Raw genomic sequence first — 14,240 nt, 5'->3', positions numbered from 1 at the left:
TTATATATTCTTGGCTCCTTTGTCATAAATTAATTGACATCTATACGTGGATTTATTTTCTGGGCTTTCCATTCTGTCCCCGCCCCTCGGGAGTACACGGCTACTGTGTGTTCAGCCACACCCAAAGCTGCTGCTGGAACTTCGTTTTTACCCCAAAGTTGGACACGGGTGGGGGGGAGAGGGGGGAATAAAAGCTAGGAGTAGAGATTTAAGCAATTTCACCAGGTAGCTATATATTTCAACACACACTCGCATTGAAACAAATAGGGATATGCTGTGCAGTGTAGAATACAAAACTCGCCTGCACTTTTAAGATAAAACGGCAGACTTGGAAGGAATGGTTTCAGCGAGCTGCTTCGGGCAGCCCCGGGCCCCAGGTCTCCTGAGGGGACGCGGGTAAGTAAAGTTTGAGAAACTAAGTGATTAATCACTCCTGCCGCTGGCAAGTAGGGCAAAGCCCACGAGGGGACCTTCTCTTTCAGGTGTGCTCTACCCATTGGGCTTCTGTTCCATCAAACCCAGATGCCCCACGGGGGATGAGCTGCAGAGAGTCTCAGAAACACTACACTCCGCGGTAGTGCTCTAAGTGTATATATAGGCAGAGCGGGCTTGTTGATAAAAGCAAATGCTTTGGAGAAGCTCCCGCTTTTCAAAACTCTTCACCCTTCCGATCCCATAATGGGGATGCCTGTGTTAAGTTCTGCTTCTATTTATATTTAATTACCTTTTAAAAAAAGCACACTTGGTAGTTTTTCAGCTAAGGGGTACCAGTTTGAGGGTGGGATGGGGTGGAAGGGGAATTCCTGAATTCCCAAAGATGCACTTCAAATATTTAGAATCAAGACCCTGAAGCCCAGAGGTTGCCGGTTCGATCCCCCGTTAGGGCACATAGAGGAGCAGATCAATGTTCCTCTCTCTCTCTCTCTCTCTCTCTCTCTCTCTTCCTTCTTCTCTCGCTAAAATGAATCAATCAAAAAAGAAAAAAAAACCAAAACAGATAAACCTGGAATTCATGTAAGACCCAGGTGCGACCTTGCCATCCTCTGCCCGTCCTTACCCACTCACAGATGGTAAGGGTGCCCACCTCTGTGCTTATCACTCATCATCGAAAGTTGGATGTTCCAACAACAATTAAAACGTCCCTTCTGTGTGGGCTGAGAGACAGCTGCCCCGTGGTGGGCTAGCAAGTAGCTTTGACGGCAGGGAGGAGAGCTGGCACCCCCTGGCAGACTGCTCTCATTCTGCCTACAGGGGCAGTGCATGCCCCGCAGAGTCAAGGTCTGCCTCTCACCCCCAAGAGTGGGTCAGTAACACCCACCACGAATACACACACTTGCCACAAACGTCAGTTATGAATCCAATGTGCCCTCGCTGAGGCTCCTTCACAGACATCCGTGGTGGCCCCAGCAGACCCACGACAGATGGACTTCCGGGGTACAGAACTGCTTCAGCACGATAGGACAGAACCTGGAGCCTGAACAGGCGTCCCGAAACCTCCATCTTCGTGCATGAGAGCGCAGGAACAACCAACCGGATCCCGGGGCCTGCCCTGGGCCAGGCTGGGTGCTGGGAGCCGAGGACAGAGACATGAGTAAGAGACAGAAAGACCTGCAAACAATGACACATAACCGGGGGAAATCTACACAAAATATTGGAGGGGCGCGCCGTGGGAAGGGAAACTTGCCTGGGGTTGAAGATTAGGGAACGGTCTTGAAAGGCCAAAAATAGGGGGCCCAGGAGGTAAGGACAGTGATTCCCAAACGTGAGCTATTTGAGGAGCCCCTCACAACTGCTGCCGTGTCCACATCCTGCCTGTTCCAGCATCTACTTCATAGTTTACTTTAAACTGATGGACTCAAAAGTTAAATCTATTTCTTTGAAGGGAAGACTTATATCATGACAATAACTTGAAATGCTGTCTAGTTTTCCATTAATAGTAGGTGTCCCTAAAAGTAATGAATGAAAGTGAAATGGTCGTTGGGTTCCAGCTAGGTGCAGTTAATTGCCGACTGTTGGGCAGATAAAATGTATTATGCTCACTTTGTTAAAGATGACGCTGCCCACTTGGAGGCCCTTGCCCAGGTAATTTTTTTTTTTTTTTCATTTTTCTGAAGCTGGAAACGGGGAGAGACAGTCAGACAGACTCACGCATGCACCCGACCGGGATCCACCCGGCACGCCCACCAGGGGCGAAGCTCTGCCCACCAGGGGGCGATAATCTGCCCATTCTGGGCGTCGCCATGTTGCGACCAGAGCCACTCTAGTACCTGAGGCAGAGGCCACAGAGCCATCCCCAGCGCCCGGGCCATCTTTGCTCCAATGGAGCCTCGGCTGCGGGAGAGGAAGAGAGAGACAGAGAGGAAAGCGCTTCTCCTGTGTGCCCTGGCCGGGAATCGAACCCGGGTCCTCCGCATGCTAGGCCGATGCTCTACCGCTGAGCCAACCGGCCAGGGCCGCCCAGGTGATATTAATGTGTGTTGGGGGCTGGCGGTGGGCAGGCAGAATCCTTGTAGCCTGGGGCTTGGTTTTGGGATTAAGCCTTTCCCACCCTTTTTAATGTGGGGTGGTACAATCCCATCATGCCTCAGAGAAGTGACTTTGTATAGAGACTTCCCTATTTTTGTATATTGGATTAAAGATTTTGATTTCTACACTATAAAATGGGGGCAGAACAGGAGCTTGCGCTCTTGGTTCCTGAGATTAGCATTAGAGAGCAGAGCAGAGAGCAGAAAGAGGCCACGTGGAGGAGGCCAGCGGAAGCAGCCAAGATGGCGGAGTGTTGAGTGAGAAGCCAGTTTGTGCAGGGAGAAGGAAGGAGATGGGGAACAGAGGTGAATAAGTCTGGTGAGCTAGAAACCTTTGATTCTAGGAAACTTGGATAAGTCAGTAGCTTTGTGAGCACTGAACGTGAGTGGGTTTTGGAGCCCAGTGTGTGTTTTTACTTGCCCACCGAGTGCAAGCTAGGATTAAAGATAATGGCCCATCAGTTCTTGGCTCCGTTGTTTCTTTACCGACTGTCCGAATCCAATGCGAACCTGCATGGGCCAGGCGGCTCTGATGGTAGTAGTGGCCCTGGCCACTGGCTTTACACCGACTAAATGTTCTGACCTTCAGGCTTGCTTTCTTTCCCTCTGTTAAAAGAATAGTAGCGTGTATTGAGGAGTTGTGAAAGACAAGCTACCACCAAACCGAGATTTGATAGTTCTAAAAGCAAAAGAATTATAGTACAGAAAATGATAATAACTTGTGCACTGTAATTCGATGTCATTTCATGCACATGAAAATACCACCCAAATCGCCTTTTCCACACTTTAAAAAATACTGGATTAATTTGAATGCTTTTTTGTTAGGGCTAGGGGGCAGGAGACAATTTAAGGCAAACACAGACCGAATGTGGTGGGAGAAACGGGAAAGGGTGATTACGGCACTCTGGAAGCTGGCAAGTGGACACATGTCCATCACTGCAAAGCGGAATCTGAACAGGACCACTGCATTTGATCACCCTTTCTGGATCTAATAATGCTCGATAATAATGCTCTAATAATGCTAGAAATGGTTTTGATTTTAACTGAAGTTCTTTCGTTGGCGAGGATAATGGCACCAGGCGTTAGGCTGGTGGAGTCAGACAGGGCCTCGGTTCAGCAACCTCGGTACTTGAGCTTTGGCTAAGAAAGAATTCAGAGTCAAGACTCAAACTGTAAGAGCAAGTTTATTTAGACAGTCACAGAGGTAGGAGAAATGAGCTGTAACAGGAATGGGCTCAGGAAACAAGTTACAGAGGAAGAAGAAGGGCTCTGGGAGCTCAGGAGAAAGAGAGATGCAGGGAAAGGGGCCCGGGGTGGGGTGGGGTGGGGGGAGTGCCGGGGGGAGGGGAGAGAGAGGGAGAGATGTGCACTGGGTCCTCCTCCTTGAGGCTATTTATCTGGAGGTCTCAGGGGAGGATCACAACAGAATATTCATCAGCTTTCCAGGTGTGTCCATTCAGGGGCGTGGTCTATACCCATTGGTGGGCGCCAGGGCAGAGGGTTATTAGCCAAGCAGCTGATCCTGAGGTCAGACGAGGCTTCACTTCTCTGATTTTGCTGCTTTTTCTGGGCCTGGAGCTGAAACTGAGGCCTAAATGTGTTTGATGTCCAGCCGGGCAGAACCTTATTGTCCTGGGGGCTTAATGCTTTAGGGCTATTCTCCAACCTGCTCTGTTCCTTTTCCCTCGAAGGGGCTGTAACCTGCATGATTAGGCACAGGACAGGGGAGGAAAGGTCAGGGGTGGGTCCAAATCCCATGACCACTTCCGGGGGTCTAAACCTCATCCTAAGGGAGGGAAGGTCACCCGAGGGGTAGGATCCCAGCCTGGTTTTATCCTTAGCTTGGAACCCCGGGCTTTTCGCCTGGTGACCTTTGGTACCTCGGTAATCCTTCTTACTCTGCTTATGCCTAACTGCCTACTATACTTTGAGCCTCTTTTCATAACACTACTGAATTGTAATAAGATTTTTAAAACCCTTTGTGTGGAAGGAAACAAAAGGAGAATTCTTTACACAGAGTTGTTATAACACTTACCACATTGTACCGTGTTTCCACCAGGCTGGGACCCCTGCGGGCGGGGATCTCCCGTGACTTTTCTGGCTCCTGAGGATGTGGTCAAGTCTGGGAGGGTGTCGGGTCATTATAGTGCTTAGTGTTAGCTGTGTTAGTGGGTCGCGGGAGATGAAAAAAATCAGACAAATACTCCAGTCAGTACATCTGACGTTTTCTTAATGTGAGACAATGTAGCATGGTAATTTGAGTTTAGACAGAACTAAATTCTCGCCTATAAAGTGAGGATAGTAATAGCACATGGCTTTCAGGGTTGGTGTAAAAATTAAATGCGTTAATAGGTGTAAAGCCATGAGAACAGCGCTAAGCGCACAGTACACACCGAATGGACAGTAAAAACTATCATTATTGTTGATACTGACATAATTACAGGCGCGAGTGAGCACACGTTTGTGTATAGAGGGCATTATAACCAGCTTCCCTTTCCTTTGGGAAACCACTTTTCCCTTTCTCTCAACCCACATGCTTTGTGGTAGGATGGGCTTCACTCATTGGCGGCAACCATAAGCACATGACCCAGACCTGACCAATCAAGACAGCCCAGACTCCTGGCTACAATTGGCTCAATAATGGGTACATGGCCCAAGCCAAGCCAATGAGACTCAACCTCAGGACTTTCTGCCGGGCATTTTGAAGAACAGGAACTCTATTCTATTAGGCAGTGTCGCCTCGTGGGTACTGGAAGGTGATCGATCGGAAGGCATTTGGGACAACTAATCAAAGAGAAGTCCTATCTCTCCCATACCCGTAGAGGAAGCGGATAACTCAGTTCCGGCTCCGTCTTCCTGCCGTCAGGAGGTATGTCACTTCAGCTAGGTGGTCTATGGGGTGAGGATAGGGTGTTCGCCTCTGCTTGCTTTTAGGCGCGGAAAAACATCAAGTTCCACCCATCTACGGTGCTCATACACAAGTGCTCCGTGTGTCTTTGCTGCTTCAAGCCCTCCAGTTACTCTTCACCTGCCCAGGGTAAAGTTGAAGCCATTCTATTTGGTACACAGTGCCAGGCATCGTCCTCTAGGAGCTTGGGAGACAAAATTAAATAAAACCTGCCCTGGGCCCTGGCCTGTTGGCTCAGCAGTAGAGCGTCGGCCTGGCGTGTGGGGGAACCGGGTTCGATTCCCGGCCAGGGCACATAGGAGAAGCGCCCATTTGCTTCTCCTCCCGCCCCCTCCTTCCTCTCTGTCTCTCTCTTCCCCTCCTGCAGCCAAGGCTCCATTGGAGCAAAGATAGCCCGTGCGCTGGGGATGGCTCCTTGGCCTCTGCCCCAGGCGCTAGAGTGGCTCTGGTCGAGGCAGAGCGACGCCCCGGAGGGGCAGAGCATCGCCCCCTGGTGGGCAGAGCGTCGCCCCTGGTGGGCGTGCCGGGTGGATCCCGGTCGGGCGCAGGGCGCATGCGGGAGTCTGTCTGTCTCTCCCCGTTTCCAGCTTCAGAAAAATACAAAAAAAAACAAAAAACCAACCAACCAAACAAACAAAAAACCTGCCCTGGCCAGGTGGTTCAGTTGGCTGGAGGTTGCGGGTTGGATCCCTGGTGGAGGTGCGTAGAGGAATCAACCAATGGGTGCAGCAGCGATTGTGTTTTTCTCCCTTCCTTGCTGTCTTAAAAAAAAATAAATTAAAAAACAGAAAAGAAAACCTGCTTTCTACCCTCAAGCAAGAGAAATCCAATTCAAACAGGCTTACAGGGATTAAAATTAAAATGTATTGATTCATGGAACTGAAAATTCCCAGGGAGCAGATTGAGGCATCGTGGGACCCAGCTCAGATGATATTCAGGGCTTGCTCTTTTTTCCCTCTTTCTCAACTACATTTTCCTCTGTGTTGACTTCCCTCTTGGGTAGGCTCTCTCCTGTTGTAAATTGTTCCCCTTAGGAGGGCTCTAAAAACTTCCAAATTTACTTTCCCCTAAATTCAGATTCAGAAAAAAAAGATATTCTTTCCTCTAAAAAGTTGTTAAAAAAAAAAAAAAAGTCCCAAATCTGGTCCAGAATGGGTCATATGTTCATCCTAAACCCATCATGCGTTTGTGATACACTGCTTGGCTAAAGTCTGGGTGACAGGACCACCCTTGTGTAGGGGATGAAGTGATTCTCCATCAGAATCAGGTGAATTGAATCATGTAGCTCAGGGTTAGTCAACCTTTTTATACCTACCACCCACTTTTGTATCTCTGTTAGTAGTAAAATTTTCCAACCGCCCACCAGTTCCACAGTAATGGTGATTTATAAAGTAGGGAAGTAACTTTACTTTATAAAATTTATAAAGCAGCCCTGGCCGGTTGGCTCAGCGGTAGAGCGTCGGCCTAGCGTGCGGAGGACCCGGGTTCGATTCCCGGCCAGGGCACATAGGAGAAGCGCCCATTTGCTTCTCCACCCCTCCGCCGCGCCTTCCTCTCTGTCTCTCTCTTCCCCTCCCGCAGCCAAGGCTCCATTGGAGCAAAGATGGCCCGGGCGCTGGGGATGGCTCTGTGGCCTCTGCCCCAGGCGCTAGAGTGGCTCTGGTCGCAACATGGCGACACCCAGGAGGGTCGCAACATGGCGACGCCCAGGATGGGCAGAGCATCGCCCCCTGGTGGGTAGAGCGTCGCCCCCTGGTGGGCGTGCCGGGTGGATCCCGGTCGGGCGCATGCGGGAGTCTGTCTGACTGTCTCTCCCTGTTTCCAGCTTCAGAAAAATGCAAAAAACAAACAAACAAACAAACAAAAAATTTATAAAGCAGAGTTATAGCAAGTTAAAGCGTAAAATAATAATTACTTACCAGCCTGAGTGGCACAGTGGATAGAGCGTCGGACTACGATGCCGAGGACCCAGGTTTGAGTGTGGTCTCATCTGGTTTGAGCAAAAGCTCACCAGCTTGGACCCAAGATCGCTGGCTTGGGCAAGGGGTTACTCGGTCTGCTGAAGGCCCGTGGTCAAGGCACATATGAGAAAGCAATCAATGAACAACTAAAGTGTCGCAATGCGCAACAAAAAACTAATGATTGATGCTTCTCATCTCTTCGTTCCTGCTGTCTGTCTGTCCCTGTCTATCCCTCTCTCTGACTCTCTGTCTCTGTAAAAAAAAAAAAAAATTACTTAGTACTTTATGTTGGATTTTTGCTAAGTTTGGCAGAATAACTCTTTATAAAACAACTTACTATAGCCTGGCCTGTGGTGGCGCAGTGGATAAAGCATTGACCTGGAAATGCTGAGGTCGCCCGTTCGAAACCCTGGGCTTGCCCGGTCAAGGTACATATGGGAGTTGATGCTTCTAGCTCCTCCCCACCTTCTCTCTCTGTCTCTCTCTCCTCTCTCTCTCTCCCTCTCTGTCTCTCTCTCTCCCTTTCTCTCTCCTCTCTAAAATGAATAAAAAAATTTTTAAAAAAACTTTAAAAAATATTTAAAAAACAAACAAACAACTTACTATAGTTAAATCTATCTTTTTATTTATACTTTGGTTGCTCCGCTACCACCCACCATGAAAGCTGGAACGCCCACTAGTAGGCGGTAGGGACCAGGTTGACTACCACTGATGTAGCCAGGTGTGATGCAAGCAGAGGGTTCAACCTGTGTTTGTGCTATTGGCTGGGTCTTCTTGCAACACTGCCTTAGCAGTGAGAAGAATATGCCGTTTTAGCATATTGCTCGGAGGAGAATGAAAGACATCTGAGATAAACCTTGACTCGATGCTCAGCCTGGAGTGAAGTCCAGTTGTCCCCCACTGATTAGCTAGCCCCAGCTGACCGGAAGGCGCGTGGGGAACCACAACTTACTTGGAGATAGGTTTCAATCCTGTAGAAAAGTTGCAAGAGAAGAACATCTTTGTCTGGATTTACCTGTTGTTAACATGATGCCCCCTTTTATCGTTTGCCCTTGTGTAATTTTTTCTGGACTATTTGAGAGTAAGTTATGTATATTATACCTTTTTACCCCTAAACCATCAGTGTTTTGTGTTTTTTTTTTCTCATCAGTGTGTTTTACCTAAAAGTAAAAACGTTCTTGTTCACAGTCACAGAGCAATTATTAACTGCAGGAAATTTCACATTATCTACCGTTTATATTCCAATTTTATGGATTAACCCAATATTGTCCTTTATAGAATCCTGGCTCTTTGGTCTCCTTGTGTCCTTGTGATCTGGAACAGTTTCTCAGCTAGTCTTTGGCTTTAATGACATTGACATTTTAAACAATATATAGCCTCTCCTCTCTTTTTATTAGCAAATGTCCTCTATTTGTATTTGACTGATGTTTCCCCATTGTTCCATTCAGGCTATCTAGCCATCTCCAGTCAGAGTCCTACAGGAGTGACCTAGTCATTCTCCAGGAATCCCATGTGGAGTCACACAATGTCCACTTGGTCATTTGGTCAAGGTATGTGCATTTTTTCTTCTGTTCTTACTGTGTTCTACTTGCAATGAAGAAGCAATCTGGGAGGTGATTTTTTTTTGGGGGGGTGATGTGTTGTTGTTGTTTTAATTTATTATTATTTTTTTTTCATTTTTCCGAAGCTGGAAATGGGGAGGCAGTCAGACAGACTCCCGCATGCACCCGACTGGGATCCACCCGGCATGCCCACCAGGGGGCGATGTTCTGTCCCTCTGGGGCATCGCTCTGTTGCATCCAGAGCCATTCTAGCGCCTGAGGCAGAGGCCACAGAGCCATCCCCAGCGCCCAGGCCATCTTTGCTCCAATGGAGCCTCGGCTGCGGGAGGAGAAGAGAGAGACAGAGAGGAAGGAGAGGGGTAGGGGTGGAGAAGCAGATGGGCGCTTCTCCTGTGTGCCCTGGCCGGGAATCGAACCCAGGACTCCTGCACGCTAGGCCGATGCTCTACCGCTGAGCCAACCGGCCAGGGCCGGGGGTGATGTTTTAAGACAATGCAAATATCCATCCAGTGCCTCATCAAAATTCCTTAATATATTTGACATCCGTTGGTGATTTTTGCCTGAATCAATCTTTACTTTCGTATGAGTCAGGTCAGGCTGCTGTAATAGAATACTGTGGACTGGGTGGTTTAGACATTTATTTCTCTTACTCTGCATGGTCAGGTTCTGGTGAGAGCCCTTGTCTCTTTGTATCCTCACATGAGAGAGAGAGAGAAAGGAATGTCTCTCTTTTCTTTTTGTTTGAACGTTTATTGTATTGAGTTTAGAGAGAAAGAGAGGAAGGGAGACACCAGGGAGAGGGACAAGAACATTGATCTGTTCCTGAAAGTGCCCTGACCCAGGGATCGAAACCAGCAACCTTTGCACTTCGGGACAACGTTCTAACCACCGAGCTATCTGTCCCGGGCTCTATCTTCTTATAAGGACACTAATCCCATCGTGGGTGTTCCACTCTCATGACTTAATTACCTCAAACAGCACAGATACTCTCACATTAGGGTTTCAACATTGAATTGGGGGGGAGGGCACAAACATTCAGTCTACAGCAAATATTATAGCTGAATAGCTGAAAAATTACGGTTTTCCCACTCCAGGACTTCTTGCCTGCTCTGTGAAAATGGATCTACGTGCCCTTTAAATGTGCCTGTGCCAGTTGGCACGATATTTAGCTTTGACAGTAGAGGGCACTGGAGAGACACTGCAGGAGGAATTCCCATTTGCTGGCTCAGTGGGCTCCCACAGCATGGGCACCTTCTCTGGGGCCAGGCTCCTGGGGTGTGTGCAGCCTGCCCAGCGCCTAGCTTCCTGCAGCACAGACAGCTTCTCTCGTGTAGCCGCTTCAGGCTACATTGCTGCTCCAGCATCAGCCTCCTGCGGCGGCGGCAGCTTCTCCACGGACCCGCTCAGGCAAGGCAGAAGGGTCCACAACACCTAGGACGCCCCAGCTTCCCCACGCGTTCCCCTCATGTTTATAGCATGGTGGCTCTGGGGAGATACCTCCTCAGACATCTTTCCAGCATCTTCCAGGACGGATTTCCAGCCCGTCCACTGATGTGTCAGAACAGTAATCTATCTACTGTTCACCACACCAGGGCCCTGTCATCTTTGAGGTGGTCTGGCTCTTAACCCTAAAGGGACGTCTTTCTTAAGTGTACTACCTCCGCCCTGGGGGCGTGGCTGCTTCTCAGTCAGCCATCCTTTACTCGGAGTTCCTTTGCTCTTCCATAAAGTTGAAATGTAAGGAAACAAAACTAAAGAAAGAACTTTAAAGAAAAAAATAAATTATGGACAAATATCCCTCATAAAAGTAGCTGCAAACATTTTGGACAAAATTTTAGTAAATTGAATCCAACAGTGTATTAAAAAAGACAAACATGATCAAGTCAGATTTATCCAAGGAATTCGAGATTGGTTTAATATTTGAAAAAATCCACCAGTGTTATTGATCATAATAACAAACTAAGAAGGAGAAGCCAGGCCCTGGCTGGTTGGCTCAGCAGTAGAGCGTCGGCCAGGAGTGTGAAAGTCCTGGGTTTGATTCCCAGCCAGGGCACATAGGAGAAGCACCCATCTGCTTCTCCACCCTTCCCCCTCTCCTTCCTCTCTGTCTCTCTCTTCCTCTTCTGCAGCCAAGGCTTCATTGGAGCAAAGTTGGCCCAGGCACTGAGGATGGCTCCAGTCACAGGGGAGCAACAGCCCTGATGGTCAGAGCATTGCCCCCTGGTGGGCATGCCGGGTGAATCCCAGTTGGGTGCATGCAGAAGTCTGTCTGCCTCCCTGCTTCTCACTTCAGAAGAATACACACACACACACACACACACACACACAAGCCTTATGACCATTCAATGCAAAAGGCATTGGCAAAATCCAAACCCATTTTCTTTAAGATTTTATTTATTGATTTTTTTTCGGGGGGGGGGGAGAGCAGCATCAATTTGTGGTTGCTTCGCTTATGTGCCTTGACTGTGCAAGCCCGGGGTTTCAAACTGCTGATCTGAGCATTCCAGGTCAATTCTCTTTTTTTAAAATTTTATTTATTTATTTATTTTTTACAGAGACAGAGAGTGAGTCAGAGAGAGGGACAGACAGGGACAGAGAGATGAGAAGCATCAATCATTAGTTTTTCATTGCGTGTTGCGACACCTTAGTTGTTCATTGATTGATTTCTCATATGTGCCTTGACCATGGGCCTTCAGCAGACTGAGCAACCCCTTGCTGGAGCCAGCGACCTTGGGTCCAAGCTGGTGGGCTTTTGCTCAAACTAGATGAGCCCGCGCTCAAGCTGGCGACCTCGGGGTCTCGAACCTGGGTCCTCTGCATCCCAGTCCGACGCTCTATCCACTGCACCACCACCTGGTCAGGCTTCCAGGTCAATTCTCTATCCACTGTGCCCCCACAGTTCAGGCCAAATCCATTCTTGATTTAAAAAAACACACAAATAAACAAAGCAAAAATAACCCACACAGCCCTGGCCAGTTAGCTCAGTCAGTTAGAGCATCTTCCCCAGAACACCAAGGTTGCAGGATCTATCCCTGGTCAGAGCACATACTGAAAGTGACCAATGAAGGTGTACACAACTAAGTAGAATAACAAATGAATGCCTCCTCTCTCTCTCTCTCTCTCTCTCCCTCCCTCCCTCCCTCCCTCCCTCCCTCTCCCCCTTCCCTCTCTCTGTCTAAAGTCCATTAATTAAAATAAACCCTCAATAAACTAGGAATGAAAGGGGAATTCCTCAGTCTAATAAAAGGCATCTGTAAAGACCTATAGTTAACTCTTACAACACAACAACAAACAGAACAGGCAATTGAAAAATGGGCAAAAGGACTTAAATAAATATTTCCCCAAGGAAGATATATACAGAGGATGAACAAGCACATGTAAAGATGCTCAATATCATAGTTATCAGGGGAAAATGCCAATCAACCCCACAATGAAGTACCATGGCATGCTCAGTCAGATGGCTGTAGTAGTAACAGTAACTCTGAAAATAGCAAGTGTTGTCAAGGATGTAGAGAAATTGGAACCCTCGTACACTGCTGCTGGGAAGGTCAAGTGATGCTCACTGTATAGAATGGTCTGGCGGCTCTTCCATAAGTTAAACATCAAATTATCATATGAACCACCCATTCTACTCCTAAAAGAATTGAAAGCAGATATTCAAACAAAAATGTGTACATGAACATTTATAACAGCATGATTCATAATAGCGAAAAGGTAGAAACAAGCCAAATGCCCACCAACTGATGAATGGATTAACAAAATGTGACCTAGGCACACAGTGGAATATTACTCAGCCATAAAAAGGAATGAAGGACTGATACAACATGGATGAATCGTGAAAACATTATGTTGTACACATTATAACCAGTCACAAAGGATCACATAGGATTCTATTTAGATAAAATGTCTAAATTTTTAGACAGATCTCTAGAGATAAAAAAAATAGATTGGGGCTGATGGTTGGTAGGAAATGGGGAGTGACTGCTAATAGCTATGGGGTTTCTTTTTGGGGTGATGAAGTGTTCTGAAATTGATTGATTGTGCATATGCTAAAAACCATCAAATCTGACCTGTGGTGGTGCAGTGTATAGAGCGTCAACCTGGAACGCTGAGGTCACAGGTTCAAAACCCTGGGCTTGCCCGGTCAAGGCATGCACCAGGAGCAACGACTATGAGTTGATGCTTCCCACTCCTCTACCCCCTTCTCTCTCTCTTCCTCCTCTCTCTAAAATCAACAAATAAAGTATTTTTAAAAATACAGTTAAAAAAATAAAGCCCATCAAATTATACACTTGAAATTTGTGAAATATATAGCACATGGATTATATCTCAATAAATATGTTATGAAAAATAGCAAAGTGCATTCACACACATAGCAAGAAGGCACTTTCTTGATGTGTAGGTCATTTTTAATTTAATTTTATTTTTCTTTAAACTTTTTTTTTATACTTTATTTATTCATGTTTAGAGAGAGAGGGGAAAGAGAGAAGAGCGGGGAGGAGCAGGAAGCATCAACTCGCATATGTGCCTTGACCAGGGAAGCCCAGGGCTCCGAACTGGCAACCTCAGCATTCCAGGTCAATGCTTTATCCACTGCGCCACCACAGGTCAGGCTTTTTTTAATTTTAATTTTTCAGATTTTATTTATCGATTTTAGAGGGGAGGAAGGGGGGGAGCAAGAAGCATTAGTATGTGCCTTGACCAGGCAAGCCCAGGGTTTTGAACCAGTGACCTCAACATCCCAGATTGATGTGCTATACACGGTACCACCACAGGTCAGTCTGTAGAAGGCCTGAAGTGGATTAGGCCCCACCATAAGTTTAGATAGGCAAAGCTAGACATAAAGAGAAGAGTTAACAAAGAGCCCCCACAGAGTTTGGAGCATAGTTATGGCCCAATTTTACAGGTGAGAAACCAACCTACACAGAAATTAAAGGTCCTAGAGCTACTGCCGTATAGAAGCCAGAGTCCAGCCTCGTGTGATAGCCGAGCTCGTGTCCCTGCTATAAGATAAAGGCAGGATGGAGAACATCCGTTGCTGAGACTCTCGGTGAGATTGCGCTCTCTTCCTCGCGCCAACTCCACAGTACTCATCAGAAAACACTCATCACTTGGGTGCCTACCATCTGTTTAATAAACATAGCGGAAGTCTTGGTTTCAGCAATTTCGAGAACAAAATTCAGGACAAAGCAATCCCTTTGAAGATATTACATGCAGCATTTCTCCTTCAAGGAAGTGATGTCTGTCTGCCTACGGGAATACTCAGTTGAGTATAAGAGGCTCT

This window comes from Saccopteryx bilineata, chromosome 4, assembly GCF_036850765.1.
Source record: "Saccopteryx bilineata isolate mSacBil1 chromosome 4, mSacBil1_pri_phased_curated, whole genome shotgun sequence".
NCBI classification, from domain to species: domain Eukaryota; kingdom Metazoa; phylum Chordata; class Mammalia; order Chiroptera; family Emballonuridae; genus Saccopteryx; species Saccopteryx bilineata.
The sequence above is the reverse complement of the archived record's forward strand: the minus strand, read 5'-3'. Positions refer to the sequence as shown.